We start from the raw sequence: 20,820 nt of genomic DNA on the forward strand, positions 1-20,820 counted from the left end.
ATTCCCTGGGAATTAAAGGCAGGTAGTTTTGGGAATAACTTTCAATAAGAAGCTAAATAAAATTTTTATTAACAATTGCACAAAGAGAGTAAAGAAATAACTTTTGATATTGATCAGTAAATAAAGTTTCTATGTGAAGGTAGAAATTCTTACACTGTGGAATGAGTGTATCTGAGTGAAATCCCATGACCACTATCATTGTATAGGGATTAGACATGGCATTGAAAATTTCAAACACCAAACAATACTTCCTCGAGTTCCAAATCACTAAACACAATAGCAAGTAGTAGCTGAGGTAAGTGTGTGGGTATTACTATAATTACTTCCTGTAAGTTGTGAGAAAATGTAATGTTTGTGTAATGCATAAACTACTGTTTTCTCCTGAGGGTGTGGAGAACAGGTGTTAAAAGCTCAGGAATGGCCAATTCCAGGCAATCATGACACATGGGAAATGTTGATTTTTAATTAAGGTTGTTTATTAATAAGTGCTTCACCCTTTCACAATCCAAAAAGTCGGGAAAATCATAATAGCAATATAGAAAGATCATTATGTCCAATTACTAAAAATGAGACCAATTAATTAAACTCCAGATGCAAGGCAGGAATAGTCTTCATATGCTAGAAATCAAAAATCCTGTTGAATAGTTATAATCAGAATGTATGCTTCTTTACAGTGACTTATAAAACACAACTTCTTTCTCAGTGTTGATTTCCAGTGTGTCAAATATGGTCATCAATGTTATCACTATGATATTTTGGCTACAAATCCCCAAATACTCTTTTAAACATAAGGAATTAGAGTGAGGAGTATAGTGTCACCAGTTTCTACAGCAAGGAAAACAAAATGAAAGAAATCTATGAAAAGGACAGAATTGTACTCCTCATACTGCCAGAAACACATATTCAAACATTGCATACCAACTTTTGCACATCATTAAGGAGAAGGGAAGAACTGTGTTCTTCTGATCCCAGGCATGCTAAGAAGAGAGTAAGTCTAGAGAATCCTCTAGAGTTTGCTAAGAGAAACTGCCTTTTCCTCAGTATAATTATGAAGGATGTGTACATGTGGGGGAAAGAGGAGTATATAATACTTTACCATGACTAAAAGATAACTGGACCAATATTTGTTGATGTGTAAGAGCTCCACCTTTCTTCACTGTATTTATGCTTCAAATTCAGAAGAGTGGGTTCAAAAATAATAACAAAGGAAAGACAATACTTTTTCATGATCATTTCTGTCATTGAATTCCAGGCAATGTGGACAGGAAAACACAAAAACAGGAAATAAACAAATAAAAAACAAAAAGCCCACAAGGACACTAAACTAAGTAGGATGAGTAGAGAGATACAGAGTTTAGAAAGTGCTAAAAAATTCCTGCATCTTTACCAACTAAGATGCTGATAGGAAGATATTAAAATCGGGCTATCTGTCCTAGTCACTGATAGACAAACACAAACTTGATGAGGAGCAGAGATTATTGATCTACTGAAATGTAGACACATCTTTCTTAAGCATTTCTAGACTCATGTAAATGTTCTGAACTGGGGACTCTTAAAAGTGATATGCTTTAAAAATATTGGGAACATAGGTTATAACTAATGTTTGAATAAATGTCTTTTCATATTGGTTAGACAATAATTTGGAAAAAATTGTCCTTTTTTCCAACGTTTGGGCTTCAAATACTGTTGTCTTTATTGGAATACAGCTATTAATTTTAAAGCTATACTAGCTAAATTCTTATCATGATAAATTCCTCATTTTCCAAGTTATTTTTGTAAGAACGTTGAAATCTCTTATTAGTTATAAAATATTAGAGAGCCCTAAAATATAGGGCTTTCTTGCAATGGATGCATAATAACATGTTGCTGACAACCACAGTTTCATTTCAGAAAGTAAATGCAGAGGGGACCATCAAGAAGATAGCAGTATCTAGTTTCTTGCTAGGTTAATAAACTATTATGAAAAAAATATGTCAAACTTTATGAAGAATGATCTATTTGCAATTCTTGACTTTAATGATAATGGCTATGCAATCAAAAAAAGTCTCCTATTTTGAAAATATGTTTGTGGTACCAAAGGAAAATATTTTAATATCTACATGTTGTTTAGAGGTTATAGTAATATTATGAATTCAATGTTTGTGTCCACTAAAATTTTTATGTTAAAACTAATTCTAAATGTGAGGGAATATGGTAGAGAGGCCTTTGGAGGTAATTAGGACATGACATGAAGCCATCATGAATTGCAAAATAAGACAGAGGGCTACTTTGGTATTTTGTAGTGATGTGAGGAGATACAGAGAGGGTAACAGTCAATAAAATGGAAAAGGTCCTCACCAGAACTCAAATATGCTGGATCCTTTCTTGGATTTCTAGCACCCAGAACTATGAAAAATAAATATTGTTATTTGTAAGTCATGCAATCTATCGTACTGACAAAGACATTTAAGCTAAGGCATCAGAAAAAGAATTTAGTACTGCAAAAAGCAAGATTGACTTGGAGTAAACACACATACTCAAATTATTCACCTTCTGTTAATTGGATAGATGATCACAACTAAACTTCAATCTCAGAAATTGAATGTTGGAAATTATACACATATTATATGATATATGAGAATAAAATCATGTGAATTATATTGAACTCCTTACAATGGTTGATGCTTATAAAAATGTTTATATAAAGTTCTGTGACTGACAGGAATGTTGTACTATATAAATATATTCAATGTAAATTCCAGAAACTGCCTTGGAAATACATGATATTATCATTAGAGTTATTACAGCACATTTTTTAAAAAGTAAAAAAAAATTATTGACCAGATTCAAAACATTTAAAATCCATTTAAAATAATTCCGTGAATTTCAAAGCACAAATGAAGTATTTCATTTTATAAAATGTAAAGCTGTAAAAAAGTTTGTTTAGTGATTTTCAGAAATATAATCATATCCAATCAATTTTCATCATTTCTGTCTTTGGAAAGCAATGAATCAATTAGAATCTCACTTCTACAAAAAAGAACAAGTATTGTTTAAACCCTAGTTTATTGGGTGTGTAATTAGCTATATGTATACAAAATGCTGAAATGAAAACATTAAAAATAACAACATTGAAATATTTCTTAGTAAAATTGCCACACAATGTCTGGAAAACATATATAGTCTTTGCAAGGCATGCTTTAGAAACGTATTTCAAGGGTTAGAAAGTGAGTCCACTCAAGCTAAAGGAACATATGCCATACAGCATGCTCCACTAAGTTCCTACAGAAGAAAACTTGAGTCACAGAATGGAGCTGGCAGCACCAGGACAAAATCAGAGTCAAATGTAAAGAATTGGTGAAATCAATGGTCTTGTCTACATAAAATTTGAACTGAGTGTGCCTGGAAGCTGAAAAGAAATTTGATAGAAGGTTTCATATAACTGATGAGAGAATAGGAAAAGAAAATATGACAAACATTTTTAATTTAAAAATAAAGTAAGGGGGAGATCAAGATGGCAGTTTGCTGACAGTTCTGAACTCTGGTGCTTCCACAAAGTTGAAGGAACTGGAAATTTAGGGCTGTGAAAAGACACATACCAGGCTCGAAAGGTAGTGAGAAGTAGAACACTGCCACACCCAAAAATCCAGTGAAGCAACAGAATTACCAGAAAACCATTTGGAGGTTTGTACTTCTTGCATTGGAGCACAACATCAGCTCCTCCAGCCCAATGTTCACCATAAGTACAATGTGGAGAAGGATGGTACCCAACCAACAAAGATGTCCAACTGGAAATCTGCTGAGGAGAGCTGAAGGGACCCAGTGAGCAGAAGTGTAGCCACACAGTGCTCCAGGCAGGAACAAAAGTCCTCACTGGATCCAGCTGTCAATTTCCCTGGAGTGTGTGTGACTCCACCTTAACCTGGAGCCAATGTAACTCCTGCTGTTGCCTGCCAAATCACCACTTGAGCTTGTGTGACTGCCAGCAGAAGGCCTATGGATTACAGTTACCCAACAGGGAAAATTTACAGGGACCCAGCATCAACCCACAGAGGTCACAAGGAATGGAACACAGTGTGGCATGCTACCAACAGTGAGCTGCACCTCCAACCCATTAGAGACCTCCACAACAGATGACATTGAGGCAGAACTCTGTGCTTGTGCATACCTTCATATAGAAAGATCTGGGGACCTTGAGAGTCTGAAACATTGCAAATATGAATTGTGTGAGGCTGGCAAGTTGTCAGCACAAACATTAAAATGTTAGATCTATAAACACCCCACTTTCTTCAGCACCAGTCACTAACCCAGAGGGAGGCATCCAATTTGGCCTGCCATCTAATTGACAGAAAGACTCAGATACAGGGTCTGGGGAAGAGCAACAGCATTAGAAAATTAGCAATTTTTACATAAAATTTATGCCTATTGCTGCTGAAACTGTGATGTAAATCTCTTACTCATTTACTTGCAGCTATTTTTTTTCTGTACGTTCCAACAGTGTTTTTGCCTTCTTGCTCAATTTCCTCTATTGACCTTTCATTCTCTCTCCTCTCACTGCACTCACTTACAAGACCCCCATGAGCCACCTTTAACTTTGTAATTCTAAACCATCCTTCTCCTCCCTTTCTACCACTCTCCCGAATTTATACTTTCTACCAGTCAACCACCAGAACAACTCCCCAGTTGTCCATTTCCTTTTTCCTTGTCTATTCTCCCGCAATCCTCCTCAACTACCAATAATTCCAATACTTATAGGGATTCACTTTGTTTCTATTCTGTGTTTATATTTTTTATTCAATTTTCTCCACTATTCTCCCACAATTCTCCCCTATTTTCTTACCTACCTAAGCTTTTCTATCCATCCTACTCTGCCTCTTAATTAACACCTTATATTAGCTAGGTCAGTGCCTCCTGTTACCACGTAAACTTTTTGCTTAATATTAACCACTAGACCATTCCCTCTGTCTCCCTTCACAACACTAATAATCTTTAGCCTTCAGTAGCATGAAGATTCATATTTGTTCCAGAAAATCAAACACAATGGAGCAGTAGTAGTAACTGATCTACCTCAGGGATTATTGTAATTTCAAGGTTGCAGTTCAATATGGTGACAGCTTTGGTAGCTAAGCCTCCTTGACCTATGGGGAACAGGGGGTAGATTTCAATATCTTGACAATAAAGTGATTATCAAGATGAAGTGATTTTTATTGAGCCACTGTCCCCTTATCTTGAGACAAGAAAATATGCCAGAGCTCCACTATTTCCCAGTTGTATACAATGTTCCATAAAACCCCAACTGAAGAGGCACAGAGAATTTGAAACCTGAAGCAAAACACCCCCAGGTGTGTAAATCTCAATGTAGAAAGATGAAGCAGCAAGAGAATAGAGCTCACTCAAAAAGCCAACTCTACCAGTAAGGAACTGAACAACAGTGAAAAGTAAGAAAAATCAAATATTGAATTCCAAAAAGTAATAGTAGGAATGATTAATGAGATAAAAAATGAGACACACAAACTAGTGTCTGAACTCAAAGAAGATATGAATAAACAACTGGAAAAGCTCAAAGAGAATTCAAACAAATATGAATGAAATTAAGAAGACCGTGAAGGATAGGAAAGAGAAAATCCATAAAATTTCCTCTTTATTTTGTTTATTTGTTGATAAATCAACAAATCTGATAAATAACCAATCTGAAATGAACAAGTCAATATCACAGACACAAAAAAAAAGCTCAATCAAAAGCTTGGTGAACAGAGTGGAGCAAGTTGAAAATAAAGTACCAGGGACAAAAGATAAAATAGAATACATCAAATAGTAAAAGATCATGAAAATATGCTAAAATATGAGTGGAACATGCCAGAAGTCTGGAACACCATCAAAAGACCAAATCTAGGAATCATAGGTATAGAAGAAGGAGAAGATCTACAAATTAAAAACATCAATAACACCTTGAATAATATAATAGCTGAAAATTTACCCAAGCTTGAGAAAAGGAGGGATATCCAGGTTCAGGAGGATTTCAGAACAACAAACTGATAGGACCAGAAAAGAAATATCCCCAGGCATATCATAATCAAAATACTCAATACAGAACAAAGAAGCAATATGGAAAGGTGCAAAGGACAAAAGACTGGTCACATATAAAGCCAGCCCCATAAGTAAAACAGCACATTTCTCAACATAAACTTAAAATGCAAGAAAGTCATGGAAAGATATATTTCAGGACCTGAGAGAAAACAACTGTCTACCTAGACTACTCTATCCTAGCAAAAGTATCTTTCCTAATTAAAGGAGAAATACCAAGCTTCCACAACAAGCAAAAGTTCAGGAATTCTTGACCACCCAACCAGCATTGCAGAAAATATTTAAAGGACTCTTACAGTCAGAAGAAGATATTATAGTCAAACAGAAAGATGCAAGAAAGAATAAACACTTTTAACAACCAGACCAGTAAACAAAGACTAGGGGAACAGTAAACAACAGGGGAATAAAAATGACTGAAAACAATGCACAATTATTAATACTAACATTGAATGTTAATGGCCTCAATGCTCTAATCAAAATAATAGTAATTTGAGTTAAACAAGGAGACACATCTTGTTTACATCTTGCTTACAAAAGACACATCTCACTGAGAGAAACAAAAATGACTTAGGTTCAAAGGATGGAAAAAGGTTTTCCAAGCAAATGGAACCCCAAAAAAGGCAGGAATAGCTGTATTTATATCTGACAAAAAAGGCTTCAGAATAAAATCAGAAGCAGCAATGAAGGTCATTTCATATTAATTAAAGAAAAATATCATCAAGGGGAAATATCAATTCTTAACATAAATGCACCAAACATAGGGGCACTCAACTACTTTTAAAAAACACTAAATGAATTTAAAATACAGATAGACCCCAACAAAGTGACAGTGAGAGACACATATACCCACTGCCACCAATAGATGGAGTATTCAGGCAAAAAATGAACACAGAAACTTTAGAACTAATCCACATGCTAGACTAAATGTATATAATAGACATCTGAAGTGTATTTCACCCAAACACATTTCAATAAACATTTTTTCAGAAGCTCATGGGGATTTCTCTACAATAGGTCATATTTTTGGACACAAAAGAAATTTCAAAAATTTAAGAAAATTGAAATAACCCCTTATATCACAACAGGTAACAATGGAACACAACTAGTACTTAAGAACAAAGAAACTACAGAAAATATTCAAACACCTGGAGACTGAACAGCACACTGCTGAATGACTGGCAAGTGATCAAAGAAATAAGAGAAGAAACTAAAAAGTTCTTAGAGTTTAATGAAAATGAAAATGCAAACTATCAGTATTTGTGGGACACAGCAAAAGCCATGACAAGGGTAGTGTTCATGACTATAAGTGTCTACATAAAAAAAACAGAGACTTCTCAAATTTAAAAAAAAACTAATAATACACTTGAGTCTTCTAGAAATACAAGAACAAACCAAACCCAAAACCAACAGACAGGGAGAAATAATGAAGATAAGAGCTGAGCTGAATGACATCCAGACCAAAAACACAAAGAAATAAAAAGTTGGTTCTTTGAAAAGATTAAAAAGACCAGCAAATCTTTAGCCAACATGAGAAAATAGAGGAGGAAACTGACCAATTAATAAAATCAAAGAGGAAAAATGGGACATAGCCACAAATACTAAAAACATCCAGAGGATCATTAGATAATACATTGAAAACATATAATTTCTAGACACTTGTGACTAAACAAAACCAATCCAAGAAGATATTAAGCCTCCCTACAATGAAGAGCACAGGACCTCATGGATTCATGCTTAAATTGTACCAGACCTTTAAAGAAGACCTAATACCCACTGATCCTCAATCTTTTCCATGAAATAGAAAGGGAAGGAACTCTACCAAACTCATTCTATGAGGCCAATATTATACTCATTCCAAAATCTGATGCGGACACAATTAAAAAAGAAGATTACAGTCCATTCCCTTTAATGAAGTTAGATGCAAAAATCCTCAATAAAATACTGGCAAATCATATCAAATAGATTATATACCATGATGTAGTTGGTTTCGCCCCAGGGATGCAGGAATGGTTCAACATATGCAAACTATTTAATGAAATATCATATATTAACAGAAGAAAAGACAAAAACTGCATGATTATCTCAATAGATACAGAAAAAGACTTCAACAAAATTTAACATTCTTTCATGATAAAAGCTATGATGAAACTAGGACTAGAAGGATTGCAACTCAAAATGATAAAGGCTATATAAGAGAAGCCTCTAGCCAGCATCATACTAAATGGGGAAACATGAAACCAGTTTCTCTCAAGTCAGGAACAAGAGAGGGGGCTCCATTGTCTTCACGTTTATTCAGCACAGTCTTGGAATTCATAGCAAAAGAAATACAACAGGAAGAAGAAATAAAAAGAAAATCAATGCAGATGACATGATCTTATGACGAAAAGACCTGAAAATCTCCACAAAAAAACTTCTAGACATCAAAAACACCTTCAGCAAAGTAGCAGGATACAAAATCAATTTGTAAAAATCAGTAGCCTTTGTATGAACCAACAATGAACAGACTGTGAAAGAATATCCAAAAACAATTCTATCTACAATAGCCTCAAAAAAACAAAATAGAGGAGTAAACTTAACAATGGTAGTGAACAACATCTTTTACAATGAAAACTGTAAATTGTGGAAGAAAGAAATCAAAGCCTAGAGACGTGAAAAGATCTATTCTCATAGATCGTCAGAATCAGTATTATGAAAATGGCTATTTTGCCAATAGCATGTTCAATGCAATCCCCTATCAAAATTCCAATAGCATTCATCATAGAGATTGAAAAATCAACCTTACAGTTCATTTGTCAGCACAAAAGGCTGTGAATAGACAAAGCAGTACTAAGCATATAGAGCAAAGATTGAAGTATCACAATATCCTACTTCAAACTATATGACAGAGCAATAGCAATAAAAACAACATGGTACTCTTGCAAAAACAGATTTGAAGACTAATGGAACAGAATAGAAGCTATGAATCCTTGCAGCTATGCCCACCTGATTGTTGACAAAGGCACCCAAACATGCAATGGAAGAAAGACATCCTCTTCAATAAATGTTGTTGGAAGAACTGGTTATCTGCCTGAAGAAAACTGAAACAAGATCTATGTCTTTCACCCTGTACAAACGTCAACTCAAAGTGGATTAGGGAACTTAATATAAAACCTGAAACTTACACTTAGTGCAGTATAGAGCAGGAAATAAACTGGATCTAATAGGAAAAGACAATGACTTCCTAAATAGAATTCCAATGACTCAGCAATAAAGACAAAGGATTGACAAATGGGACTGCATGTACCAAACAAGCCTCTGCCCAAGAAAAGAAATGGTCACCAGATTGAAGAGGCAGCCTATAGAATGGGAGAAAATCTTTGCCAGCTATACATCTGACAATGGATTATTAACCAGAATTCACAGGATGCTCAAAAGCTCAACTCCCAAAGATTCGATGACCCAATGAAGAAATGGACAAATGAACTAACAGAGCTTTTTAAAAGGAAGAAGTCCAAATGGCTAAAAAACACATAAAGAAATACTCAACATTCCTGACCATAAAGGAAATGCAAATAAAATCAAAATTAAGACTCCACATCACTCCTATTAGAACACAAACATCAACAAACGCTGGTATTGATGTGGGGAAAAAGAAACCTTCCTACACTGTAGGTGAGAATCTAAATTAGAAAAACCACAATGAAAACTAGCATTAGATTCCTCAAAACATATAAAATAGAATTGCCATATGATCCTCCAATACCCCTTCTATATACATACCTGAAGTAATGTAAGTCAGGTTACAATAAAGGCACCTGCACACCCATATTTATTGCAGCATTATTTACAATAGCCAAGCTGGGGAAACAGCCAAGATGACCCACAACTGACAAATGAATTAAGAAAATGTGGAAATTTTATACCATGGAATGTTACTCAGCCACAAAGAAGAAAGAATTTTTGTTATTTGCAGGTAAATGTATGAGACTGGAAAACATCATTTTATGTGAAATTAACCAGGTTCAGAAAACGAAAGGCCAGGTGCGAGCCCGTGTCCCTGCGGTGGGCGGCAGCGGCGGCCTTGGTGGAACGCAGGGAGGGTTGGAGGGAGCCCGCGGCAGCGGCTTCTGAGAAATGGCGGAGACCATGGCAGACACCCGGCGGCTGATCACCAAGCCGCAGAACCTGAATGATGCCTACAGGCCGCCCAGCAACATCCTGGAGATCGATGTGAACAGCCCGCAGACTGTGGGGGTCGGCCGGGGCCGCTTCACCACCTAAGAAATCAACGTCAAGACAAATCTTCCTATTTTCAAGCTGAAGGAACCTACTATGAGAAGAAGATACAGTGACTTTGAGTGGCTTCGAAGTGAATTGGAAAGAGAGAGTAAGGTTGTAGTTCCCCCACTCCCTGGAAAGCATTTTTGTGTCAACTTCCTTTTAGAGGAGATGATGGAATATTTGATGACAATTTTATTGAGGAAAGGAAGCAAGGGCTGGAGCAGTTTATAAACAAGGTCGCTGGTCATCCTCTGGCACATAATGAACGTTGTCTTCACGTGTTTTTACAAGATGAAATAATAGATAAAAGCTATACCCCTTCTAAAATAAGGCATGCCTGAACTTTGGCAAGAAGAAGCAAAAAACATGACCATTAGTGATTCACATTCCCCCATGAAGAAGTTGTAACTGACTTAGCATGCTGCACCAAGACTGGTATAACTTGCCTTCGGTATAATAACACTCATATGCTCAGTTTTGTTTTGTTTTGGCAGTTGACAAAAAGTTAATTTGCTTTAGTGAGAATCCCTCATTCCAACCTTTCTCTATGAATAGCTTTTCCTTGCTGTTTTAATGTTGCGCCCACTGTAGCCTCACGAGCTGTCCCATATAATCTGCAGTGTCCTGACTAAAGTTACTGACTTGGTCTTATTCGCACAGTTTTTGTGTCATGTTTGCTTCTTGCATCTGATTAACTAGAATATTTCTCTTTCCCTTTTTAATGTGTGATGTCACTTGATCTAATTTATGTGTAGGAGCACTACACCATTCATTTCCAGTGCTGCACACATAAGATACACATTGGGGTACAAAACATATCTTCCTTCTGGCCTGTAATACCCTTCACATGGAAGATTAATGAGGGAAATCTTTATATTCTGTATAAAAACAAAATAAAATTTATATACTAAAATCATTTGTCTAAAAATTTAAGTTGTTTTCAAATAAAAATTAAAATGCATTTCTGATATGCAAAAAAAAAAAAGAAAATTAAAGGCCACATATTTGGAACACAGACCCAATAAAAATATAAGAAATATTGTGAAAAATAGGACACAGCTAAGAGAAGGTCACTAAATGGAGAGTGACCCTCTCCCTTTAGGGAAAAGGTAAAATAAAGTTAAGAAGGTGCATATGGTTGATATACTTCTTATACAAAAATGAATATAGAATTTTTAACCCTGTTGAAATCACCATGAGAAGAGTGCTCAGGTAGAAAGAAGACAAAATAGAGGGTAAGAAGCAATTCAGTTTATAACACATAGATACATGGAAATGTCACCATAACATAGCCTGCATAGCCTTCTTAAATGAACAAAAATGACTTTTTTAAACGAAATTGGTAAACAGGAAGGAAAAACAGGTCCTGTGTGGAAGACTGTTATCAGTAGAAGGGGGAAGGAACTAAGGAAAATGTATAGGAAGGTGAATATAATGGAAATATTATACACTCATGAATGTAAATGGAAAAATGGGACTGATGAAACTGTCAGAAATATGGGGAGGGTGAGTAAAAGGGGATGATGGAGGGAATGAATTCTTAAATCAAATTCAAGATTTGAATTCAAGTCTTATATATTGTAAAAGCTTTTGAAAATGTCACAATAAACCCTGAGTCAGCAATAATAAAAAGAAATAAAGTTTAAAATAAAAAAAAATCAAATAAAAAGTAAATATGAGAGGAAAAAATCAAACAAATAGAGTAATTCTAAATATAAGCTACATATTTAACAATATTCAAACCATGAAAACCTTTCAAGAAAGGAGGGAAGAAAATCTATGTAATCTACTGATAGCCCAGGACCTTGGATTAAAAGGAGGCTATTTCAATAGTCCATAATACACACACACACACACACACACACACACACACACACACACACAAACCTGCATCATTTTCTAATTAGTTATCCCCTGAAGCAGCACATTTCTTTTTTTTTCTTTTATTATTCATATGTGCATACAAGGCTTGGGTCATTTCTCCCCCCTGCCCCCACCCCCTCCCTTACCATCCACTCCTCCCCATCCTTCTCTCCACCCCCGACCCCCTCAATACCCAGCAGAAACTATTTTGCCCTTATTTCTAATTTTGTTGTAGAGAGAGTATAAGCAATAATAGGAAGGAACAAGGGTTTGTGCTGGTTGAGATAAGGATAGCTATACAGGGCATTGACTCACATTTATTTCCTGTGCATGTGTGTTACCTTCTAGGTTAATTCTTTTTGATCTAACCTTTTCTCTAGTTCCTGGTCCCCTTTTCCTATTGGCCTCAGTTGCTTTTAAGGTACCTGCTTCAGTTTCTCTGCGTTAAGGGCAACAAATGCTAGCTAGTTTTTTAGGTGTCTTACCTATCCTCACCCCTCCCTTGTGTGCTCTCGCTTTTATCTATCATGTGCTCAAAGTCCAATCCATTGTTGTGTTTGCCCTTGATCTAATGTCCACATATGAGGGAGAACATACGATTTTTGGTCTTTTGGGCCAGGCTAACCTCACTCAGAATGATGTTCTCCAATTCCATCCACTTACCAGCGAATGATAACAATTCGTTCTTCATGGCTGCATAAAATTCCATTGTGTATAGATACCACATTTTCTTAATCCATTCGTCAGTGGTGGGGCATCTTGGCTGTTTCCATAACTTGGCTATTGTGAATAGTGCCACAATAAACATGAGTGTGCAGGTGCCTCTGGAGTAACCTGTGTCACAGTCTTTTGGGTATATCCCCAAGAGTGGTATTACTAGATCAAATGGTAGATCAATGTCTAGCTTTTTAAGTAGCCTCCAAATTGTTTTCAGAGTGGTTGTACTAGTTTACATTCCCACCAACATTGTAAGACGATTCCTTTTTCCCTTCATCCTTGCCAACACCTGTTGGTGGTGGTGTTGTTGATGACAGCTATTCTAACAGGGGTGAGGTGGAATCTTAGCGTGGTTTTAATTTGCATTTCCTTTATTGCTAGAGATGGTGAGCATTTTTTCATGTGTTTTTTGGCCATTTGAATTTCTTCTTTTGAGAAAGTTCTGTTTAGTTCACTTGCTCATTTCTTTATTGGTTCATTAGTTTTGGGAGAATTTAGTTTTTTAAGTTGCCTATATATTCTGGTTATCAGTCCTTTGTCTGATGTATAGCTGGCAAATATTTTCTCCCACTCTGTGGGTGTTCTCTTCAGTTTAGAGACCATTTCTTTTGATGAACAGAAGCTTTTTAGTTTTATGAGGTCCCATTTATTTATGCTATCTCTTAGTTGCTGTGCTGCTGGGGTTTCGTTGAGAAAGTTCTTACCTATACCTAACTCCAGAGTATTTCCTACTCTTTCCTGTACCAACTTTAAAGTTTGTGATCTGATATTAAAATCCTTGGTCCATTTTGAGTTAATCTTGTTATAGGGTGATATACATGGATCTCGTTTCAGTTTTTTGCAGACTGCTAACCAGTTTTCCCAGAAGTTTTTGTTGAAAAGGCTGCTATTTCTCCATCATATATTTTTAGCTCCTTTGTCAAAGACAAGTGGGTTATAGTTTTGTGGCTTCATATCTGGGTCCTCTATTCTGTTCCACTGGTCTTCATGTCTGTTTTTGTGCCAGTACCATGCTGTTTTTATTTCTACTGCATTGTAATATAGTTTGAAGTCAGGTATTGTGATACCTCCTGCATTGTTCTTTTGACTGAGTATTGCCTAGGCTATTCGTGGTTTTCTGTATTTCCATATAAATTTCACGGTAGATTTTTCAATCTCTTTAATGAATGTCATTGGAATTTTGATGGGAATTGCATTAAACATGTAGATTACTTTTGGGAGTATCGACATTTTTACTATGTTGATACTACCAATCCATGAGCATGGGAGATCTCTCCACTTTCTATAGTCTTCTTCAATCTCTTTCTTCAGAAGTGTATAGTTTTCCTTGTAGAGATCATTCACATCTTTTGTTGGGTTTACACCTAGGTATTTGATATTTTTTGAGGCTATTGTAAATGGAATTATTTTCATTTATTCTTTTTCAGTTTGCTCATTATTAGTGTATAGAAATGCTAATGATTTTTCTATGTTGATTTTATATTCTGCTACCTTGCTATAGCTATTGATGATGTCCAGAAGCTTCTGAGTAGAGTTTTTTGGGTCTTTAATGTATAGGATCATGTCATCTGCAAATAAGGATATTTTGACAGTTTCTTTACCTATTTTTATTCCTTTTATTCCTCCTTCTTGTGTAATTGCTCCAGCTAGGAATTCCAGCACTATGTTTAATAGGAGTGGAGATAGTGGGCATCCTTGTCTGGTTCCTGATTTTAGAAGGAATGGTTTCAGTTTTTCTCCATTAAGTATAATGCTGGCTGTAGATTTGTCATATATAGCTTTTATAATGTTGAGGTTCTTTCCTTCTATTCCTAGTTTTCTTAGAGCTTTTATCATGAAATGGTGTTGGATTTTATCAAAGGCTTTTTGTGCATCTATTGTGATGATCAAGTGGTTTTTGTCTTTGCTTCTGTTAATGTGGTTTATTATGTTTATTGATTTTTGTATGTTGAACCCCCCCCCTGCATCCCTGGGATGAAGCCTACTTGGTCATGTTGAATAATCTTTTTTGATGTGTTGTTGAATTCGGTTTGCCATTATTTTGTTGAGGGTTTTTGCATCAATGTTCATTAAGGAGATTGGCCTATAGTTTTCCTTTTTGGAGGTGTCTATGCCTGGTTTTGGGATAAGTGTAATACTGGCTTCATAAAATGTGTTTGGCAGTTTTCCTTCCCTTTCTATTTCGTGGGACAGTTTAAGGAGGGTTGGTATCAGTTCTTCTTTAAAGGTCTGATAGAATTCAGCAGAGAATCCATCAGGTCCTGGACTTTTCTTTTTGGGGAGACTCTTGATTGCTGCTTCCATTTCATTTTGTGTTATAGATCTATTCAGGTGATTAATTTCCTCTTGGTTCAGTTTTGGATGGTCATATGTATCTAGAAATCTGTCCATTTCTTTAAGATTTTCAAATTTATTTGAATATAGGTTCTCAAAGTAGTCTCTGATGATTTCCTGGACATCCATGGTATTTGTTGTTATCTCCCCTTTTGCATTCCTGATTCTACTAATTTGGGTTTTTTCTCTCCTCATTTTAGTCAGGTTTGCCAGGGCTCTATCAATCTTGTTTATTTTTTCAAGGAACCAATTTTTGTTTCATTAATTCTTTGTATGGTTTTTTTGGTTTCTATTTCATTGATTTCAGCTCTTATTTTTATTATTTCTCTCCTTCTGTTTGTTTTGGGATTTGCTTGTTCTTGTTTTTCTAGTAGTTTGAGATGTAGCATTAGGTCATTGATTTGGAATCTTTCAGTCTTTTTAATATATGCACTCATGGCTATAAACTTTCCTCTCAGGACTGCCTTACCTGTGTCCCATAGGTTCTGGTAGGTTGTGTTTTCATTTTCATTGACTTCCAGGAACTTTTTAATATCTTCTTTTATTTCATTGATGATCCATTCTTCATTAAATAATGAGTTATTTAGCTTCCAGCTGTTTGCATATTTTTTGTCTTTACTTTTGTTGTTGAATTCTACTTTTACTGCATTGTGATCAGATAGTATGCATGGTATAATTTCTATTTTCTTATATTTGCTGAGACTTGCTTTGTGCCCTAATATATGATCTATTTTGGAGAAGGTTCCATGGGCTGCTCAGAAGAATGTATATTGTGTAGAAGTTGTATGAAATGTTCTGTAGACATCAACTAGGTCCATTTGATCTATTGTATATTTTAGATCTTGGATTTCTTTATTGATTTTTTGTTTGGATGACCTATCTATTGAAGATAATGGGGTGTTAAAGTCTCCTACAACCAGTGTGTTGGTGTTAATATATGCTTTTAGGTCTTTCAGGGTATGTTTGATGAAATTGGGTGCATTGACATTGGAGCATACAGATTGATAATTATTATTTCCTTTTGGTCTATTTCCCCTTTTATTAGTATGGAATGTCCTTCTTTATCTCATTTGATCAATGTAGGTTTGAAGTCTACTTTGTCAGAGATAAGTATTGCTACTCCTGCCTGTTTTCAGGGGCCATTGGCTTGGTAAATCTTCTTCCAGCCTTTCATCTTTAGCCTATGCTTATTTCTGTTGGTGACATGGGTCTCCTGTAAGCAACAAATAGTTGGATCTTCCTTTTTAATCCATTTCATCAAATGGTGTCTTTTGATGGGTGAATTAAATCCGTTAACATTAAGTGTTAGTACTCATAGGTATGTGGTGATTCCTGTCATTTAGTTGTCTTAGTTGATTGAATGTTTGAATGTGTGTACCTAAGTTGAGGTTACTCTCTACTGTCTTGCTTTTTCTTTTCCTGTGGTTTGGTGCTGCCTGTCTTTTCATGGTTAAGTTGTGTTTCACTTTCTGTGTGCAGAATCCCTTGAAGAATCCTTTGTAGTGGTGGCTTTGTGGTCACATATTGTTTTAGTTTCTGCTTCTCATGGAAGACTTTTATTGCTCCATCTATTTTGAATGATAGTTTTGCTGGGTAGAGTATCCTGGGGTTGAAGTCATTTTCATTCAGTGCCTGGAAGATCTTGCCCCATGCTTTTCTTGCTTTTAATGTTTCTGTTGAGAAGTCTGCTGTGATTTTAATGGGTTTACCTTTGTATGTTACTTGGTTTTCCTCTCTTACAGCCTTCAATATTCTTTCCTTAGTTTCTGAACTTGTTGTTTTAATGATGATATGTCGTGGGGTAGTTATATTTTGATCTGGTCTGTTTGGTGTCCTGGAGGCCTCTTGCATCTGTATGGGAATATCTTTCTCTAGATTTGGGAAGTTTTCCGTTATTATTTTGTTAAATATATTACGCATTCCCTTCACTTGCACCTCTTCTCCTTCTTTGATGCCCATGATTCTCATGTTTGGTCTTTTGATGGAGTCGGTGAGTTCTTGCATTTTCTTTTCATGGGTCTTGAGTTGTTTAATTAATAGTTCTTTGGTTTTGCCTTTAATTACCATTTCATCTTCAAGTTCTGAGATTTTGTCTTCTGTTTGTTCTATTCTGCTGGATTGGCCTTCTGTTTTGTTTTGCAGTTCTGTTTCTTTCTTTTTCTGATGTTTTCCATATCCTGGCTGTTTTCCTCTTTAATGTTGTCTATTTTTGTCCTGAGTTCATTTATCTGTTTATTCATCATGTTCTCTCTTTCACTTTGGTGTTTATACAGTGCTTCTATGGATTCCTTTATTTCTACTTTTTTTTTTAAAATTCTCTTTTTTTGTTGTCTTGGAATTTCTTGAGTGTCTTCTGTACACTTTGGTTGACCCTATCCAGTATCATCTCAATAAAATTCTCATTGAGTACCTGTAGTATGTCTTCTTTTAAACTATTCTTGTGGGCTTCATTGGGTCCTTTGGCATAGTTTATATTCATTTTGTTGGAGTCTGGATCTGAGTACCTGTTTTCTTCTTTCCCTTCTGGTTCCTGTAGTAATTTTTTGCTGTGGGGAAACTGGTTTATCTGTTTTTTCTGTCTTCCCGTCATTGTCATTGGTGTTGTTACTGTCCCTGTACTGTGTGCAATTAAGTGTTTTTTAGCATGTAATAATAACAATGGTAATATTTAGAATGGAAGCATGAGGTGAGATGGAAAGCAAGATGTTAAATAAATGTGAAAAACAAATACACATACTGGAGGAAGAAAACAGAACAAGGTGTCAGACAAGAAGATTTCAAGGGCATAATCAGGGAGCTTTAGTGTACTAATTGACAGTAAGCCTAACAGACATTAGAGAGACAGAGAGAGGATTGAAAATAAAAAAAGGTAAGAATAAAAATAAAAAATAAGTATATGAAAGAAAAATCTATTTATAAAAATGTATTAAAATAAAATGAAAAAAGAGAAAATTTAAAAAAACCAAAAAACCAAAAAACCTCCAAGTTCAAATGCAGTGAAGTCTCAGTCTCCAATCCTGGAGATGGTGCCTCAGATATTGTTCTGTAGTTGTCTCATCAAAGAGCAGCCCATTTCTGCAGAAGGGAATGCAGTTCAGTGATGAAGCTCTAGTCCAACATGCCCAAAGTCCTGGATTGGATGCACAGCACATAAACACACTGACATGCACACACCACACACACATACCACACACACAAACTCACATAAACACACACACACACACACACACACCCCTCACACACATTCAAAGAAACATAGAAACACTCACACGGCCACCCACACCACACAAACACCACACACATACATTCACAGACACTCACACACACACCACAAACATTCCACACACTCCACTCTCACACACATACTACACACTCGCACACCACAAACACACCACACACCCAAACACACTCACACATACACCTCTCACACACACACACTCACAAAGAAACATACAAACACACAAATGGCCACCCACACAACACACACACTCACATATGCACACAAACACAAATCACACACACAGAGTCACACACACACACACCACAAATATTACACACACACCCCACACACACCCACCATTCACACACATACCACAGACACATACAAACACACCTCACAGACACACACACCACTCACAGATACACACACAAACACAGACAGAACCGCACACACTCAAACACACATGACACACACAAAAAAGCCACAAAAACACCTCTCATTCACACACACCACAGACATTTCACACAAATACATAAACACACGACACACACATGCACACACAAACACACACAAACACACACACTCCACTCACATCCACAAACACAACACTCACACACACACACTACACACAACCCCCCACTAACAAACAGAAACGCTACACACACTCACACACATACACACAAACACACACAGAAACACACACACAGGCCACTCATGCACACCACAAAAATTCCACACACACACCCACAAACACACACAATGCACACAAACAACACACACACCACAAATTTAAACACAACACACACACTCCACTCACAAACACACCCACCACTCATCACACACAACGCACACACTATTCTCACACACTCACACATATGTAAAGAGAAACCACACACACAAACACACACAATGCACACAAATACCACACACACCACAAACACACACACAACACAAACACTCCACTCACAAACACACCCACCACTCATCACACACAATGCACACACTGTTCTCACACTCACACATATTTAAAGAGAAACCACACACACAAACACACACACAAACATGACACACACACCACTCTCACACTCATACTAAACACACACACACACAGAAACCACACACACACAAACCACTCACAGACACACAAACACACATGACACACACAATCACCACACAACAAACACACCACACACACACCATTCACAAACACCACTTATGCACACAACATGCACACACACAACACTCACACACACACAAACACCACACAGGCACACACAACTCTCACACACACTGAACAAACACACAACACACAGACACCACACACATGCACACACATATCACTCACAAACACACACAAACACACACAACACACACACACAACACACACAAACATGACACAGTTCACTCACACACGCAACACAAATATTACACACACACAAACACGACACACATATGCACACATACACCACAAACACCCACGCAAACACACACACTCCACTCACACACACCACACACACAGCATTCTTACAAAAACACTCACACACACACCACACACACACAACTCACAGACACACAAAATCACACACACGACCCACACATGAGATACAATCATCACACACAACACACACATACCACTCTCATACACACACTACACACATGCACACCACATACACATGACACACACAGACACACTCACACATACACCCCTCACACACACTCACAAAGAAACATACAAGCACACAGCCACCCACACCACCCACACACTCACATATACAAACTAACACTCACACACACAAATATACACACCACACACACTCACACACACACACTCAGAGACACACACATCACAAACATTCCACACACACCACAAACACAGACACACCACTCTCAAACACATACTACACACACACCACAACCACACCACACACATGGCCACCCACACCACACACACACTCACATACACACAAACACACAAACTACACAGACCACAAACATTCCACACACACACCCCACACACCCACGAGTCACACACATACCACAGACACACACACACCACTTACACTCACAGACACACACACAGCACTCACAGACACACACAAACACACATGACACACACACAAAACCCACACACATACCATTCACACACACACCTCAAACAGTTCACACAAACACATGACACACACATGACACACACATGCAAACACAAACAACACACACACACTCCACTCACATACACACACACCCTCCCCACAAACCCCACTCACAAACAGAAACACTGCACACACACACTCACACACACACCACTCACACACAATACTCAAACAAACCACAAAAATTCCACACACAAACACCACACACACAAA

The 20,820-nt window shown here is 36.7% G+C and overlaps 1 pseudogene; it reads left to right on the forward strand.

Annotated features, from left to right (window-relative positions):
* Positions 1 to 10,176: 10,176 nt before the first annotated feature.
* Positions 10,177 to 11,284, forward strand: LOC141415715 (sorting nexin-3 pseudogene; annotated as a pseudogene).
* Positions 11,285 to 20,820: the final 9,536 nt, after the last annotated feature.

This window comes from Castor canadensis, chromosome 13 (genome assembly GCF_047511655.1).
Source record: "Castor canadensis chromosome 13, mCasCan1.hap1v2, whole genome shotgun sequence".
Classification (NCBI taxonomy): domain Eukaryota; kingdom Metazoa; phylum Chordata; class Mammalia; order Rodentia; family Castoridae; genus Castor; species Castor canadensis.